Below are 6,000 nucleotides of genomic sequence, written 5' to 3'. Positions count from 1 at the left end.
AAGTTTTGAGTCGTTCGTCGAAGTTCTGGGCAAGCGTTGCGACTCTTCAAGGAAGGAAATGATCTAGGGTTGATCGTATCGTACAGAAGAAGTTCTATGCGATCGCTGTCCATCACATCGTAAAGATGAAAGAGTACACAATCGCGGTTGAACACATCGATTAAACGATTGGGAATGCGATCAAAAGTTGGTCGCATCGAGTTGACGATCAGGTACGCGATCACTGAGTATCGTTAAATCCGCGCGCATGCTAGATGATCGTTTAGGTCAATAAGCTTCATTGCTTAGTAACTGACTAAATGATCGCTTAGAATCGCAAGGTAAATCGTTTACCAAGTTGCACGCATCGGTTAGACGATAAGACGCTTGCATATCTTTAAAGCGCGCGTGCTAGATGATCGTTTAGGTCAGCAAGCTTCATCACTTAGTAACTGACTAAACGATCGTTTAGTAACTCAAGGTAAATCGTTTACCTATCGTCGCGCTACATGATTGCATGGACAGTCAGGCTTCGCAGCCTCGTCTTCGTCTACACAATCGTTTTCTTATGCTCCTATCGTCTAGTGTGCGCTGAACAATCGTCTACTTGCTAGAGTTTATTACATGATGAAGACCTCCTGACGGTTCAAGACCCGGTTCGCCTGTGAACCGGTTTGCTCGATGAAAAATGTAATAGATAGGGGTTTTCATTACGATTTTTTGTTTGTGTAAAGGCTCATCCCGGTCCATTAATCCTTTTGTTTATTACATGCAATGTATGTTTTATATGTCATATGGTATGCACAGATAGTAAATCCCACCTTAGGTTATGCAATGGTCATGCATCATCTCTTTATTGTAATTGTTATAATTTAGAGAAGCATGATTTTAATTATGTAAGAGCATGCTCATGCATCATATAATATAAGAGTTATATTTATGCATGCATAAAAAGCATTGACATGCATCATCTTTATATTATAATTGTTATAGTATAAGGGTGAATGATAGCATGTTTGCTTGGTTGTTACACATTATATAAAAGTTATATATAGTAATGACCGGACATTACATGAAGCAGGACATATAGGTTAATTTATAAAAGTTATAAACACTTAGTTGTCGTAATGGTTTTAGTTGTTTCTTTTTATAAGTTAAAGAGAAATTAGAACTAAAAGAAATAAGAAAGACATGCATGCTCACTTAGGTTTAATTCATGGTTTTAAAGTGTTGAAAACTTGGATCACATAGACCTAAGATCACGGTTCTAATAAGATTAGAATCCCTAAGGCTTTAATATTTTAAGCAATTTAATAGGATTAAATTGGCTAATAAAAGGTTAAAGTGTAGCAAATCTATCTATAAGGGACCTTTTGTGTAAGGCAGGTTCTATCAAGATTGGGTATTTAAGTTGACGAAAACGTAACACCCTTACCTAGAAACTTACCTAGAAAGGTGAATTAGATAGATTTAATGCATGCATGCAAGTTAAGGACAGTTCATTAAAGTGTCTAAATGTGACTACTTGAACTTATTTATATTTTATAGACAAACGTTGTTTATGAGTAGAGTTTAAAAAGACGACTTAGACTAAAATCAGTAGTCAAATTGTCTAGGTTAATGAATCCCTAGGTAGAACATTCAGTGGGAAGTACTTGGGGCATAAGATGCTTCACTTAAACCTTTCACTTTTCTCCTAAATAGTCCACACCGTGAGATCTATCCTCGGCCTTACGGCACCTTTGGCATGTCCCCCCAACGGATAGTGTTTGGGTAGGTCAATATCAAGGTGGATTGAGAGAATGTTCCCGTGGTCTCTCTCGTTAGGTTAAATAAAGTTACTGCGCATCGCCTCGAGGCATCCTAGGAGTGTCCCCCTAAAGGATGGTGGTTTTGTGCGTTTCTTTATTTGATCTCCTGTAAGAGGATAAGGTAACTTAGTCTCTTGTTCTAATCTGTCTTTTCCCTATGGTAAGCGTATTAGGGCAGGACTCTGGCACCAAGAATGAGAGGTTACACTTAGATGGAATAGTTAAAGTTTAACGATTATGGACCGAAAAATGGTGGCTATTAGGTTCAGTTCCAAGAGTTGATTCTGCCTAATGGTTGAGAATGTCTCATCCCAGCGAAAGGGCAACTGATCACCCCATCGGTGGCATTTGTCCTGACTCACTGGGCATCATTGCAAAATAGAAGTCTATAACTTAGGGCACTTGAAATTGTTTTGCAAAACTGATTTGTTTAAAAATGGTTTAGCAAAATCTAATAAAGTTTTGTTCGTATTTTCAGCAACTTTTTCAAATGGCAACAGCCACCTTATCGTTGTTAAAACTAATTGGGGATAATTTTTCAACATGGAAACACATGAACATGATGATCCTAATCATTGAGGATCTCATGTTCGCTCTCACGGAGGCTTGTCCTCCTATTCCAACTCTAAATGCCGCTCAAAATACTTGGGAGGCATACGAGCAATGGATAAGGGCAAATGAGACGGCCCAAGCCTACATCTTGGTAAGTCTTTCTGAATTCTTGGCCAAGAAACATGAGCCTATGGTCTCAGCGTGTGAGATCAGGAGTCCCTACGGGGGATGTTTGGACAACCGTCTGAACAACTTATGCATGAGGCTCTTAAATACATATTCAACTCCAAAATGCAAGAAGACACCTCTATTCGTGAACATGTGCTAAACATGATGGTCTACTTTAATGTGGCAAAGTTGAATGGGTCCACCATCGATGAGGCAGCCAGGTTAGCATAATCTTGCATTCTTTATTGGAGAGCTTCCTACACTTTGTTGGTAATATGATTCTTTACAAGGTGAAGTATAACCTTACATCTCTCCTCAACGAGTTGCAGACATACCAATCTTTACTGGAAAGTAAGGAGAAGCAGAAGGGTGAGGTAAATGTTGCTTCATTTTTTAGGACATTCCATAGAGGTTCGACCGCAGGAACGAAGTCTGCACCTTCCTCTTCTAACTCTGCAAAGGGGAAGAAGAAGAAGGGTGGTAAGGGAAAAGGGAAAGACCTGCTAACCCACCACATGTTTCCCCGAGAAGGCATCCATAGGTTGCTAAAGGAAAGTGTTTCCACTGCAACCAAGATGAACACTAGAAGAAGAACTGTCCTCGGTATCTGAAAGAAAAGAAAGCAGCCAAGGCTAAGGCTAAGGCCAATAAAGGTAAATGTGATTTACTTGTGCTTGAAACTTGTTTTGTGGAGAATGATGATTCAGCCTGGATAATTGATTCAGATGCCACTAACCATATTTGTTCTTCTTTTCAGGGGATTAGATCTTGGCGACAGTTGGAGGCTGGTGAGATGACGATGCGTGTAGGCACCGGGCACGTCGTCTCAACTCTGGCAGTGGGAGGACTTCAGTTAGCTTTACAGAATAGGTTTCTTATTTTAAATATGTATATATTGTTCCTGATATAAAAAGGAACCTTATTTCTGTAAAGTGTTTATTGCAATGTAAATATATTGTCTCTTTTGATGTGAATAAAACGTTTATTCATAAAGATGGTGTTTTTATTTGCACAGCAAATCTGGAATTGAATTTATATGTGCTAAGGCCGTTAGCCATTAATTCCCTCCATAATACTGAAATGTTCAGAACTGTCGTAACTCAATCAAAACGTTGACGAATTTCTCCAAAAGAAAATGCCCAACTTTGGCATCTACATTTAGGGAACATCAATCTCATTAGGATTGAGAGATTGGTGAAGAATGGACTTCTAAGTGAGTTAGAAGAAAATTCTTTACCCGTGTGCGAATCTTGCCTTGAGAGTAAGATGACTAAACGACCTTTTACTGGAAAAGGTTCTAAAGCCAAGGAGCCTCTTGAGTTAGTACATTCTGACCTTTGTGGTCCTATGAATGTGCGAGTCTGAGGTGGGTATGAGTATTTTATCAGTTTTACTGATGGTTACTCTAGGTACGGGTATGTTTATCTTATGCAACGGAAGTCTGAATCCTTTGAAAAGTTCAAAGAGTTCAAGGCTGAAGTTTAAAACGCATTAGATAGACGAATTAAAACACTTCGATCGGATCGATGTGGAGAGTTTTTGGACTCGACATTCCAGAACTATTTGATAGAACATGGAATCGTTTCCCAACTCTCAGCGTCGAGTACACCTCAGCAGAATGGTGTAGCGGAGAGGAGAAATAGGACTTTGTTAGACATGGTTCGCTCGATGATGAGTTACGCTTCCTTACCGGACTCGTTTTAGGGTTTCACAGTGGAAACTGCAGTTTACATACTCAATTGTGTTCCCTCCAAGAGTATTGCAAGAACACCTCTAGAGTTGTGGAACGGGTGTAAAGCTAGTTTACGTCACTTCCGAATTTGGGGTTGCCCGGTACATGTGCTTGAGGCTAATCCCAAGAAGTTGGAACCACGGTCGAGGTTATGTCTCGTTGTAGGCTACCCCAAAGGTACACGAGGGGGTTATTTTTATGATCCAACAAAAAAGGTGTTTGTTTCAACAAACGCTACTTTCCTGGAGGAGGATCATATAAGGGAGCATAGTCCACGAAGCAAAGTCATGTTACGTGAGCTTTCCAATGAAACTACTGAAACTTCAATAAAAGTTGTTGAAGAACCTGCTACATCAACAACAGTTGTTGACGGGAGTTCATCCAGTAGGTCAGTTCCACCTCAAGAATTGAGGGAAACTCGACGTAGTGGGAGGGTTGCGAACCCACACGTTTTCTATCTGGGTTTCACAGAAATCCTTGCTATGATAGCAGATGACGACGTTGAGGATCCGTTGTCTTATAAGAAGGCAATGAAGGATGTTGACCGGGATGGCGACGTTGATGAACCTTGTGTTTACAAGAAGATCATCAATGCTTCATTAGTCTTTTTAGTGTTGTACGTAGATGTTATTCTACTCATTGGGAATGATGTAGGTCTACTTACTGCAATTAAGAATTGGCTAGCGACCCAATTCCAAATGCAATATTTGGGAGAGGCTCAATTTGTTCTAGATATACAGATCTTTCGGGATCGTAAGAACAAAGTGCTAGCACTATCTCAGACATCGTACATTGACAAGATGTTGCTCGAGTACTCGATGCAGGACTCCAAGAGGGGCCTACTGCCGTTCAGGCATGGAGTCACTTTGTCTAAGGAAATGTGTCCTCAGATGCCTCAAAACGTTGAGGAGATGAGTTGGATCATTCTAACCCAGGCCATTTTAATGTTGCTGACTTGTTTACGAAGTCTCTCACGGCTACAGTGTTTGAGGGTCACCTACGGAGCATGGGTGTATAAGATAGCCCACGATTGGACTAGGGCAAGTGGGAGATTTTCTTGTACTGGGCTTTTATGCCCTAGTTTATTCTTTTGTACTAAGTTATTTGTACACCCCACTTCGCTGTAGGACAAGTGGAAGATTGTTAGGGTTGATGCCCTAAAGTCTCGTGTCCTGTTGTTTGTAAACAGTATGTACGAACACTTGTGTTGTTAATATATGATATTTACTTCACATCTTATATTTTGCTCGGTTAATTGTTTTATTTGCTTTATCTCAAACCAATAAACATAAAATCTCTTGTTATCTATGTGTGACTCAAGCATGTATGTGGTGACATACAAATGGATCATTTCTTGAGTGATAACCAAAATGGTCTGTAGCAAATGGATAAAGGAGGGAAACCTTATCCTGGTAACACTACGGATATGGCCGCTTTGTGGAATGGTCATAAGTATTGTGACTTGTCACAGATAATCTGATCCTAATCATTTGTGTTGGGGACATGCGAGCGAGGGCGTCCTATACAAAGGGTTTATATAAGACTTGACCACGAAGTGTTAACGTCTCGTTATATAACACCATTCATGACAGGGACTTCACTTCACTAGGATGACCATAGGTAACATGACTTCAATCCTAAGTAAGTTGGGAACTCCTACCATTGAAAGCGGTTATTTGATTTGTACGGGTGCGAGTGGCCAGGTCGCCAATTAAAACCTACCATTTTAGAGATTCATTTGATTTGGGAGCTGGGAAC

This window comes from Benincasa hispida, chromosome 1 (assembly GCF_027475165.1).
Source record: "Benincasa hispida cultivar pf3 chromosome 1, pf3_genome.v1.1, whole genome shotgun sequence".
In the NCBI taxonomy this organism is placed as follows: domain Eukaryota; kingdom Viridiplantae; phylum Streptophyta; class Magnoliopsida; order Cucurbitales; family Cucurbitaceae; genus Benincasa; species Benincasa hispida.
The sequence above is the reverse complement of the archived record's forward strand: the minus strand, read 5'-3'. Positions refer to the sequence as shown.